At 37.5% G+C, this 13,300-nt stretch overlaps 1 protein-coding gene across 1 annotated transcript in view; it reads right to left on the bottom strand.

Annotated features, from left to right (window-relative positions):
* The window catches only part of LOC131061982 (U-box domain-containing protein 43), a 38,838-nt gene that overhangs the window by 14,245 nt on the left and 11,293 nt on the right, over positions 1 to 13,300 (bottom strand). The gene's annotated exons all lie outside the window — the stretch shown is intronic.

Below are 13,300 nucleotides of genomic sequence, written 5' to 3'. Positions count from 1 at the left end.
CTATGCATAAGAAAATTCCTCAAACAAGTAGCAAGTCCGCCCAAGGTGGGTAAACAATTGGCTAAGTGTTGATGGATGTGAAAAATTCAAACCAAGGCATGAAGTTTGCCAATAAGAGAAGGTTCTAGAAGAAAGCACAAGAGATCAACATTGAGATCATAAAAGCAAGAAAGCAAGGGAAGGTTCGACTTGATGTTCAAAACAAGACCAGATTCGTTTCCAAAAACAGAAAAATAAAACAAAGCAAGAGTTCGCCTTCTTTATAAACAAGAGCATTGGCATTTCATTTACTCACAAGTCACTTCTCAAGGCTAAAAGTTCGCTTAGGAAACATTTATTTTCTAAACTTCAAAGCAAATTTAAAAGTAAATTGCAGGTGCAAGACAACTTCTAGGAGAATTTCAAGCCAATTTCTACACTTGGAGATAAAGTTGAAAGCGATTCCTTGAAGCAATTTTAGGAATTTCATCGAAATTCTCAAGTTTACTAAGGATTGAAGACAAATTTTCATTCAGAATTCCAATTTCTTTCAGACTTCAAGACAACTTTCGGTCTGAATATCTAATTTTCCAGATTTGCAAGGGAACTTTCATTTCAGATTCTTCAAATTTTTACTCAAGATCATCTTGCTTTTTACATTTTTTGCATATTTGGAGGCAAAAGATTCACAATCAGACTTAATTTCAATTTCAAAAATTTCACTGTCTGATTTTAGTTACAATTTCTAGAATTTCATAAGTTAAGTCAGAATTATCCTTTGAAATCCCATCAAACTTTGCAAAGAGGCTGGAAACAAACATCAAATCCCCTATTTTTTTTTAACTTAGAAATTTTTCATGTTTTTTAGGTGGTAGATGTCGACTCAAGGAGGGATTTCCAGAAAGGTGTAGATGAAGTTCAATAAAAAAGGACCACAATTGGAGTCCAAGATTGTGACAAAATGGAAGAAGGTTGGAGATACCAACCTTGGCCATGTGGACCTCGATGACTTCAAGAAAAGAATGTATGGGCTCGATGAATGCTTTCCTTCACCCTTAGCACACATAATGATGAGAAATCGAATTGTCCAAGCAGCTGGATTTTCTCCAGCTATGCAATGCAACGAGCTGATAGTAGAATGTGCCAGATATTACAACATCCAGGAGAGACAAGTTGTGGCACCTGATGGCAGAGTGCTGGCCTACCTTGGAGAAATGGCCATTAAAGAAGCATTCGGAATCCCAGATAACCATTCCACCATATACAAGACCAAAGACGAGACCTTAAGAATTTTTGAAGTAAAACCCGACTCCTGTGCTGAAGTAATCAACAAGGAATGGAAAGCCAAAGACTCATCATACCAAAATACCTAAGAAACTTTTCCGGACAGATTTCAAAGAAGAGTATGGAGACCTCACCCTATTGCTAAACAAAGTCACAGGAAGCCCTTAAGCCTCCCCATTCGAGCCTTGGATGTTCTACTTCATCGATAAGGTCACTTTCGATGTCAAGATGATAAATTGGACAAAAATAATCAATGATAGCATAGATGGATAGCTGAGAAACATGGAGCACACAAAGTCTTTTTACATGAGTTCCTACATCATTTACATGCTGGTAAGATGTTACAGATGTAAGGGTTTGATTTGAAAAGGTGTTGTGGGAAATAAGGATGGTCAATTCAAAGCATATGACTGCTATCCGCAATTGCATATATAGGAGAAATCCCATTTCAAAAGAGTCAATGATGCATTTTTAATGTACATCACCTGAATATTTCAAGGAGGAACTCATCAAAGATTGACACAAGAGGCCAAGGATTTGATAAGCAAGTTTGGATCTTGGTATATTCAATTCCCCAGATTCACATACATGAGGGTCCAAGGATTTATAGGATGCCATAAAAACTTCCAAGATATCCTACACATAAGATGATACTACTAGAAGTCATCAGACACATGGACACATATGAGAAAATCGAAAGAGGCAAGAAAAAGGCTGGAATTTATTTAACTGTTTTCGTTGGAAAGATGCTAGAATCATGTCCATCAGCACATGCAGCTGATAAGGTAGATGTGGAAATGCAATGGTACCCATTCTCCTTCTATTGATCGAGGTCCAACTTTGATCACCATCACCATATTGGGATGGTAAATAGAAAGAAGTACAAACATGGAGTTGATCTTGAGGATTTTTGGGCCAATGCGGCTAATGAGTTGAAACAAGAAAGATAATGTAGTCTAGGATATCAGTGAGTATGATCAGAACAACTCAGGGGAAATGAAGGAAATGAAAAAGGTGATGGCATTGAACAGCCAATGGTACCAAATTTATTTATAGAAAGAATGAAAAAAAAAGCTATTATGGAAGTCCAACTAGTGGACGATTCAACAGAGTTCTTAGACAGATTGAATTGGACTGTTGAAAAGAAGAAGGCAAATAAATATTCCTTGATCCATAAAGATGGCATAGGATCTCGTTCAGTACAGGTGGCCATTCCAAAAGTTGACAAAACAAAAGAGGACATCACTCTTGAAGATTATGAGCTAATGACTATGGACTCAGGTCCAGCTACAAAGGAACAGGAAGTCAAGGAGTTAGATGATTCAATCAAGGCCATCAAGGAAAGGCTGAGGAAAGAGGAAGTAAAGAAGGACAAACTCAAAGTGGAGAATGAATATGTATATATATATTTAAAGAAATATACAACATTATAAAACTAAATACATTTGATAGTATGATACTGTTGGTTCAAAATTTTGTACACCTAGGAGGATGTGCAAAATTGTGGTTTCAACCACAGCATGTGAGTATAAACTCTTCTAATTTAGGGAAAGATCCCCCTTTTCTACCACTTAACTAAAACTAATTTAATCTAATATGGGTAGGACAGCAACCTTTCCTCTTGTTTCAGAAAAGATTATGTTTTTTTCTCTTAACAGAAAAGAAACAACAATTTTGAAGGAATAATAACAACTTTTAAACAAAACCAAGAGAGGAAATGAAGTTTCCTGAAAGCTCAAAGACTACCGTCACCTTCTCTGGGACGGGAAAGTAGCAACCAAGCACAAAGTCTTGAGTTTCTAATATCCTGTCTACCCTTTTCAGAATGATGCAATAAGAACAACATACAACATATGGCAGCGCAAAGTCTACGAGCATGATGCACCTTCAAGTCACTTTAAATGGGAATTACTACAAGCACAAAGTCTTGCAACTCTTCTCAGATTCTAATAAAAAACTAAACTAATTCAACCTTCAATATTTGCAGCACAAAGTCTGCAGATATTTAGAGTGAAGCTCTTCTCAACAACTTCCCACAACTTCAAGCAAGTACAAAGAAATGTCCCAATATGACATAAGAACACAGTGGATACAAAGTATGGCTTCAACACAAAGTCTGAAATTCCAACTCTTTGATATTACTTGAGAGAAAACAGTTTACAACTATAAAGCTCAAAGTCTCTATGAGTGCAAAATTCTGCAGAGTTTTCTTTCTTGCCAAAACGATCCTCATTACAAAGGGCACCCTCGTGAATATATAGGGGAGGGGTTGAGCACAAAATGTGGGAGAAGTCTAACTAAGACTTTTTTCACAACTAACTAACTAACTATGACTTATTCAAATTACAGTTCCATTGCTAACTAACTTGTAATTTGTTTACATGTAATTACAATTTACAAAGTTACAAGTGGTAATTCACTTGTAATCATGAATCCTGACACTACATGTAATTTGTCAAAAACAAAATTCATAAACAAAATGTAAGTGTCGAAAGACACTTTTTATTCTTTTCCATCTCTGGCCATGAGGGACTGGAAACTGCTGATGGATTTTTGCAACTCATCAGGATCAGGACCCGCCGTATTCCTGGCAACTGTAATAGTCTTGATGATAACATCGAAATTTCTTACTGTTACCTCTCTGTGTTTCTCAAGAGTAGTTTGCATCTTATCAAAGAACACTTGGTAATTCACGAACTTTTAATCGAAGCTACAACAAACTACTCTGATTCTAATTCCTGGCGAAGGCTTGACACTAAGTCAGTAAGTATTACATTTTCAGTGAGCAACTCTCTATCATGACTTAAAATCATGCAAGATATTTTGTCAAAACTGGAAAGGATATCCTACTCAGCTTCATGACTCATTTCAAGGATGGCTTGCACGTCTTTGATGAGATCTTTGATGACTGATGACTTATTTGTCACGAGCTCTTCAAAATCTATGTATCTTTCCTTGTTTGGAATTACTATATTGTTGCATAGAATTTCTAGTTTGATCTAGTCCATCTCATGCCAGGTCTTCAAGTCTTTCTCAACTGAAACTAGACTGCTTGAAAGTTTCCAAAGTCTGATTCAGTTTCAATTTCGCTGCTCTTACATTGCTCAACACGTGCAATGCTTTTTTTACCACTTGAGTACTCTGATTAATTAGCTGATCTACTCAAGAATCAACCGCCTTCGCCTTTTGAGCAGCTTTCTCCAATTGTTTTATAGATTATTCAGATGTGGAGGAGGTTACGGGTGTTGGAATACAATGAATCCAAGAACACTGAGAGGGGGGGGGGGGGGTGAATCAGTGTTATGCCGGTATAACAAGATTTTAACCTTTTATAACATACACATATAAACCGGTAAATGAAGAAACATATAACATGAAGTAAATAAACCAGCCACATGAATGAACACCATAACATAGAATTTTATACGTGGAAAACCTTAAAGAGGAAAAACCACGGTGGGATTTGTGACCCACAATATCAATTCATTGGCCATATGAAATATATTACATAGCATGGGGGCTTGCACATGCAGGAGGGCACACTGCCTAGAGCACACTGCTCAACACAAAAGCGTCTCACTGACTACAAGCTTCTGTTGAGATAAAACAGTAATGGTGAACTCACAAAAAGCATCTGCAATGCCAAAAAGAGTTCCGGTTATAGCTCTGCTCTGTACCGGTTCATAAACCCTGAACCCTTTTACCGGTATCTCCTTTCCTCCAAGAATGCTTTACAAACCATCTACTAATCATTGCATGATATTATTTTTCGCATACAAATGACCTACATACACATCCTTCACATCACTTTATTCTTCTACCTTTTCCTATATCAAAATGACCTAACAGACTAACTTATATACCCTTTACAAACAATATGCCTTATGTCGGCTTACAATACATTACAAAAGATATTCAATGTCGGTCCTATACAATAATTACAAAATGATTTTACACATAAAACCTTTCGGATCCCAAACTGATGTCGGCTTCACTGAAGTGTTGGATGCCGGTGCCAGTGCTGGTGATGACCCTAATTACTCCAATGCCGGTATCTGTCGGCGTATGCCTCCAATGCCGGTATTTGTCGGTGTATGCCTTCTATAGAATCTTGTTGCCATCAATGACAACATATGAATCCAATGAGTGTCAATTGCCAACAAAGGGATCAACTTGTTTTGAAGAATTTGTGATCTTTTGGATCACTTTGATGAGCTGTGAATTCTTCTTTGCTAGCAGCTCATCATAGCTTTGGACCAGCGAAGCCATTGAATTTGTGGCATCACGCATGACACCAGAATGTGCCTGTTTCCCAAGTTCCACTCTCGTGAGCCTGTAATTTGACAGTTGCATTTATTCTGGCGGTTTCTCAACTAGAGGCTCTGCCACCTCCGCATTTTTCATTTTGTTGCTATCTACCACCACTCGTGAAACTGTCTTTGCTTTCTTATTGGCCCTTGGTTTTGGTTTTCTGAGCTGCTGAAAATCAAATATATCCAGAGAGATCTCCTGCTTCAAGGGGGTAGTTCTAATGAGTTCGCATCTGAGATTGCAACTGTGGTTTGAGAAGAATCAGGCTCTACCTGTACCACAATTGTCACTCTAGGAGGAGCCTCTGTCTAAATTGCAACAAGCGTCTGTTCGGATAACAAATCATGACTTGCTTCTGTCATGAACTTATCAAAACTCATCGCAGAAGTATCAACCTCAAGAAAAGAAACATTGGACAAGATGGCATATGAGGGATTCACATCGAAGACATTTTCCAAGCCATCATGAGTGTTCTCAACAAAAAATTCATGCTAGCACAAGCAGATGTACTTGGTTCCACAGGTTCCACATGAACGGTGGAGAAAGAATCCACATCTGTATCAATTGGAGACATGGGTACATCCAACGATAATTGGGGAAGGGTTGTATGAGGGGAATCCGAGCCTACCAAAGGAGGTGAAACTGTTGTATTCTCCTCATTAGTATCATTGTCAACATCAATAACCTGTATTTGCACCTGTGGCTTCTCCTTTCCTTTCAGTGACACTTCTGGTGGAGGAATGACCAAAGCCCTGCTGAACCTCAGCTTGATTCTAGTGTCGGAAGAGGAAGCGCCTTTTTTGGATTTGATCCTGACCTCTGATCTTCGCCCAACAGGTCCAGCTGAATCACCTTCTGCTCCACCTTTAATTTTTAGGGTCTCGATGTTATTGTTCTTTAGACAAGCATTGGTGTTTGCAAGAATGGGCTGAAATTTGTCAAAGATAGAATCACATTCCTTCTTTGATCATTGAGGAGAAGGAAGAGGAGCCTCAACAACCCTTTGCTCTATGTACTCTGATTCAAGAATTTTTCCATCATCTACCATCCCTTTTAGAATCTTAGCCAAATCAAGATCTACAATTTGCTCCAGGATAAGTCTGTTGTAGTTGATTCTTCTGATATCTTCTTCAGTGCGAAGGTCAACCCATATACCTTCGAGGCGATGAACATGAGTGAAGGCCCTCTTGATTTTGTCCTTCATCCCTTGATAATCAAAATCTTTCCTCTCTTTGAACTTCCTCAACTTAATTTCTTGAAGATCCGTCTCCGTTGCCTTGGCCCTTGCTGAGGTGTTCAGAGAATATTGACCGATTTGCAATGGATTGTATGAGGAAATGTTGATACCTAACTTGTGATTGGCAAGTTGTATTGCATGAACTGGCATCAACTGTCTTGCCAACTCCATTAAAAGGATCTTGTCAGTGGGATATCCGGGTAACATGTATGGTTGTCCTTCAAAACATTCAACTCTCATGTAGGTGAAAGTTGGAAACTGCAATAACAAACACCCGTATTCATTCACTTTCTTCCACGTTGCCTCAGAAACCCTTCTATTTTTTAGTGTCTTGTCAAAAAGACACATTAAGTGACCAAAGAATAGATCTTGCACCCTTCTATAATGAATCCGGCTAGGCCTCAAAGTCAGCTGCTCATAGTACTTCCACACTAGCACCAGCGACTTGTCACCCTTAGTAGAAAGACTAAAAAATCGTCTGAGTGACGCTACGATATACACCAAATATGAATTCATACAGAAAGTGAAAGTAGTGGGAACTTGTGACAGCTGCTCACACAGGTTCTCACTGATGACTTCTCCCCAGAAAATGTGAGATTGCCCCTTCCTCATGATCACAATATACTTGTAGATCCAGATTTCGAACACATTAGAGTGTTTCAAACCCATTATTCTGTTGAGAAGAGTGATCATGTTGCCAACTTCTTTAATGAAGTCGCAATGATACAACTTGGGCCATCTTGAAAAGCAAGTCTTGGGAGTAATAAGCCACTTAGCATTGATTTGTCTAATGCAGTCAAATCTTCTCAAGTTATAATGATCCAGAGCACTCTTCATAGTGATATCTGCATACACAAAAGTTGCAGGGGCTTTGAAGATCTTATCAATAGTTTATGCATCTAATCTGATTATGACGTTCCCATCATCATCCCTGATTGTTCTAGTTCCTGGTCAAAATGAGAAGTACATGCATGCACGAACTCAGGTTCCAATGCAGCCACTGGGAAAGAAGAGACCAAATGAATATGACTGCTCAAAAGCAATTGCATGCCATGAGTTGGTGAGCCCTCCGTTCTTTCCAAGAACTCAGACATGTCCACATGCCCGATCTCTGTGTCTCGGATCTCATCAATGAGAGAGACTACTTGAGTGGGAGCAATCTCATTTTGGTATTTGTCATACTTATACTTCATTTTCTTGTTGGAAGGAGATGTTGTCTCTTCTGTCATCGAACAAGAATCTGCAACACTGTGATGAAAACTCAAGAGGGTAAGAACATCTTCAGCAACTATTGGGGATTCCATATTCCTAAAAGCTTTGAAAACCAATGCTTACACCAAGATTTGGGTGGGATTTTATCATGAAACAACTTGGATTAACTCAAAGACGCTTTATGGATGAGCTTGCCAAGTTGAGATGTAGTAACAAACTTCACACTTGTAGTCGGGTCTTGAAGACCCAATTGCAAGTGTGCGAAAGGAGGGTAGAATAATGCATTTTATACTTGTAGTCGGGTCTCTAGGACCTGACTACAAGTAAATAAAGACTTTATTTGCCAAAACGCAAGAAAGGAAACGATGCACATTTGGAAAATCAAATGAGACAATGGGGGAAGATTACATTTTAAACTTGTAATCGGGTCATCGTGACCTGACTGCAAGTTGCCAAAATTAAAAACGTGATTGGCAAAGGCTTGCAATCGGGTCATAATGACCCGATTACAAGTATGTCTTCTTGAAATAATGGGAAAATAGAATATCCTCATTCACTTGTAATTTGGTCATTATGACCTGATTACAAGTCTTATCGAATTGGGGTGAATAAGCTTGTAATGGGGTCATAATGACCCAATTACAAGTGACCAAACTTGAAACCAATTGAAATCGCCTCGCATTAGAACACCCAAAGCGTAACGAAATTTGAATGGCAGAGAGATGAGAGTAAGTGCATGCAATTGGTTTGAAGAAACCTGACTGTATGTCACCAAAAGATGTATGCACAAGAAGCGAACTAAAGAAATGCACAAGGGAAGACGAAAATGAAGCAAAGAAAATGGCTATTATTCAAAACATAAAGACTAAAATGCAGAAACCCTAACATCAAAACAACAAAGGGAAAGATAGAGAAAGACCATACCTGAAAAGAGAAAGCCGTCTTAGCCAAGGAACAAGACTTAACCAAGAACAACGCGATTTGAAAAGAACTTCTCAAGAGATCTTATAGTCAATATAGAAGAAAGATACCTCCTAGGATGCAATCTCTCCATCCATAAATGCAAAGCCATGCCTCCCAAAGAAAACGGGAAACAAAGAAAAGGAACTTCAACACACACTTGTCGTCGAGTCTTGAGGACCCGACTACAAGTGATTTATATTCAAAAAGACTAACGATCGGGTTTTAAACACACAAGTACAAGTGACTAAAAACGCACTTTAACTCATCTACTTGCAATCAGGTCTCTAGGACCCAATTGCAAGTTAAAGACTAACTTGTATGTGCAATAAGAAAGGAAACACTTGTAATCGGGTTTTGAACTCCCAAATACAACTGACCAATAATAACAAAGACTTTAAAACTTGTAATAGAGCTTTAGAAGCCCAACTACAAGTTATGCTACTTGTTGTTTCTAAAAAGAGACCCCCAACTTGCACTATGACTTCAAAAACCTGATTTTGAACTAAGAAGGGCAAAAACAAGACTCAAAACAACTAAAAATTAACAAGGGAAACCAAAGGGAACACGCACATTCAAATGGACATTTATTCAAGATAGAGTTTAACCTTGAAAAGCATACACTAGAGACACAAAAACATGAATTTTAAAGAAAAATTCAAGGGGATTGCCCATATTTTTGAAAACCAAAAATGAGGACAACATATACTTCATTATTGATCAATGCCAAATGCCAATTGATAGTTCAAAATTGAATTGGAAGATGGAACAATGCAAAATGGCAGAAGAAAAACATTTAATAGTATGCTACTTCATCATTGATCAATGCATGAGGAAAACCCAACTATAGAAAGGGTGCTTTTAGGGACATTTTAGAGTTTTTGTTATGTTTTGGTGCTTAGAGCCTTTGGATATGCCTGGGTTCGTACCTGGTGAACCCAAACCCCTTGGAATGTACCCAGGGCAAACCCAGACAAACCCCTGGGCAAACCCAAACCGAAGTGAACCTGGTTTGGGTTCATGGACCAAAACAGGCGAACTCGGTAACTGCGTTTTAAAGCCAAGAGCCAGCTATTAACACATCGGGAAATAATGACTATAACCCTTAATTTCCAGTTCCCTCAAATTATGAGATTTGTCGTAATACAATCTCCCTTATCAAAATTATTGCTTTCTAATATGGTCTCGATCAAGTGGGTTCAAGGGTCATTCAACACATGAGAAGTGATGGAGATACCATAAAATAAAATGCTATAAAAATTTGAAGGACTTAAACTTTTCAAATCATCATAAAGCATATTATTTATGATATAAGACATTAAACTTGGCGTACTAACACCTCATCCCATAACAAAAAAGTTCACACCTTTTTTCTTCATAATTAACACGTGCTCTCTCACCAGAAGAAAATTAACCATCACCATCCAAATTAAAATTGAAAGAAAATTTCTTTTCATGTCTTTCATTGATAATAATGTCTTTAATTCTTGGAGGAATTTGTCCATAGTTCCATTGTACCCAGTTTTGATAATTAAGGGCCTCATTAGCAGCAGCATCAGCTGCTCTATTACCTTCCTTGTAAGTATACAAAATCTTAGATAGAAGGAAGCACCGAATTATATTCTTAGTTCATCCATCAAGTCTCTAGTATCCAAAGGCCCTAAAACAATACCTTTAAGAATCTTGATTATCAATTTAGAACTGGAATATCATTGTTAAAACAACCAAGCAAATGTGATACTAGTGATAGAAACTATCATGCAACTTTAATACAAATATACTACACCAAACTGAGCATGACGTTATAACTTATTTCCAGAATAAAATACCAAATAGTGGAACATTGATAGAATAGAAAACACCAAAGATAGAAACTGGAATTGAATAAGTTTCTCCAACTTATGTTAACCCAATCCACTATACAATCTGACACTTCATAACAATAATGCCTGCAGCAGTGGTACAACCTATACTGAGGTGGCACAACAGCCAAAAGGGAATGTATAATATGGCTTATAAATTAATAATTTAAGCTTCGCCGAAGTCAAATTCCATAAAGTAATCGCACCATATACTATGGTATGGCAAACTACAACATCGTGATTTGTACGGGCACTTTAACAAGGTTGAGCCTTCAGATAATCATAACCCTCGATCAAGTGAGGGCAACTGCTCTAAAAAGACAAAAGACTCCACGGCTAGCAAGAGGTTTAGCAGTCAAAGTTAATAACTTGAACTTGGACTATCATATGGCTGCAAATACTTTCAAAATAAGATATTACTTGTAGCGCTAACTTATGGAAGCTAGTACAGTTATAATGAGGCGTACGTCCAGATAACAAACAAAGTATGGCTACCACCAAAAATTATATAACTAGGAAATAAACTGATACAACTAGATGTATAAAATATTTGCCTATGAAGACTGATAAGATAATCTGAAATCACCCAAAATCGTTTTTAAGTTCAAAAAACCATGAAATAACTGATAATAGAAGTGTATCTACACAATTATTACACCTGCATAGAGATGTTACCTTAGTGTTGTCATGCTTGTGAGATTACATGCATTGCATCATGTTTAGAGTTGCATTTGTGAAGGAGAATAATTTGTTGGACTTGTTTTCACCCATTTTGTCCTTAGTAAAACTCGAGCATTACAAATAAAGATCAGCCACCAAATATTTATAATTAACTATCTTTTAAGCTTGCATCATAGGCTCTACTACTGATCTTAATTGATCAACTGTTTTGGTCTGGACAACTAAAAACTTCATAAGTCGCTTCCTAGACCTTTCCTGATGCATAAACATGAAGATAATCTTCTGTCTTGGAATGAACAAAATGAAATTTGGCTTGCAGGAGAACATGAAGGTGGAACAGTTGCAGGGGAGCCACCGAAGTGATCCAGACACCCAAAAGATTGAAATTGTCCTAACTGACAAGCTTGACCGCAATTTAATTTGTTTGTGTCAAACAATTTGCAGGCGACAAACTGTTGCATACAGTCAAGAATAATATGCAGCAGCCAAGAACGAGGAAGTCATCATCTCTTAGAACTTCTAGCAATGTCAGGCTTCTTCAAGATCCTCTTGTTACCGATGAAAAAGCTATAATAATCCCCTTGTAGCTTGTAGAAGGGGTTCCTTTTATACTATTGGATTGTATATAAGCATATAGAGCAGTCTAAGAGTTTGTATGAATGTTAGTGCAGTTGGTGTTTTTTTCTGTAATAGTTGTTTGCGTGTTAATTTGCGATGTAAGATGTCCATAAAAGCCTCAAGGAAGCAATACGCCTTGTAATCAGCAAGTGAAGATAGTGGCCTAAGGTGATTCTATCCCACTCTTTCCCAAATTGGGTTTCTCCAGGCCAATTCTTTGGTCATGCTTCATTTTCCTGCAATGTTTACACTTTAGTTACAGTTAATTACATCCAATAATAGTGTTTTCATGAAGTAAATACATTTTTAAGAATTTTTCAAACTGTCATCCACAAGTTCTAATTCTGAAACAAGTATATCAGTCCATTCTTCATATTGAAAAACTGGGAATGGAATACTCACCCTGTTTATGGGATAGAATATACTGCTTTTTGAGGACCTACAGACAGATCTGAACAGACCTCTAGGTGTTGTGATAGTTTTTATTGGCCTGGTAAACCAAGGTACATGTCTCGTTAGGTATGGTACGTGTACCCCATACAGATCCATTTGGTACCTTTACAGATATGCTTGCTGACAGATCTTAATCTTCAATGTACAATAACGACATCTCCTAGCATTATATCAAGGTAATTGTGATGAACACTTTCATGCTTGTTTCATTTATCATTTAAATGAGTCTAGCCCCTCACTTCATAATTGTTTGGCTTATTTGTTACTGACAAAAATCCAGCAGCTCGATATATGCTTGTTTGTTTTAAGTCATTAAAAGAATGTATACAGCTGATGGCCCATGACTACAGCATGACACAATGTCTACACATGATAACACTTTATTAGATATAAGAAATATTTCAATGTTGTGGGAACCCTTTTTGCAATAAATTGAACTGCCTCACAATATTAAAAAAAAACAGATTTTTTTAATCTGAAAATATAAGTGTTTTCAACTTGCCTCAAGGCACAAAGAAAGAACAGATTACTATGACAGCTCTACACAAAGAGCACATGCAGTGAGGTTTGAGCCCATACTTGGCATCATGGTGATTCGCCCAAATAAAACTACCCATGGCTAATTGGACTAAGAATGTAGATTAAATCAAAAAAGATAGTATAAGTCCATTTCTTTTAGGCTATTGCACTAAGAATTGAATTG

Source organism: Cryptomeria japonica, chromosome 2 (genome assembly GCF_030272615.1).
Source record: "Cryptomeria japonica chromosome 2, Sugi_1.0, whole genome shotgun sequence".
Classification (NCBI taxonomy): domain Eukaryota; kingdom Viridiplantae; phylum Streptophyta; class Pinopsida; order Cupressales; family Cupressaceae; genus Cryptomeria; species Cryptomeria japonica.
This window is presented reverse-complemented; position numbering and strand designations above follow the sequence as displayed.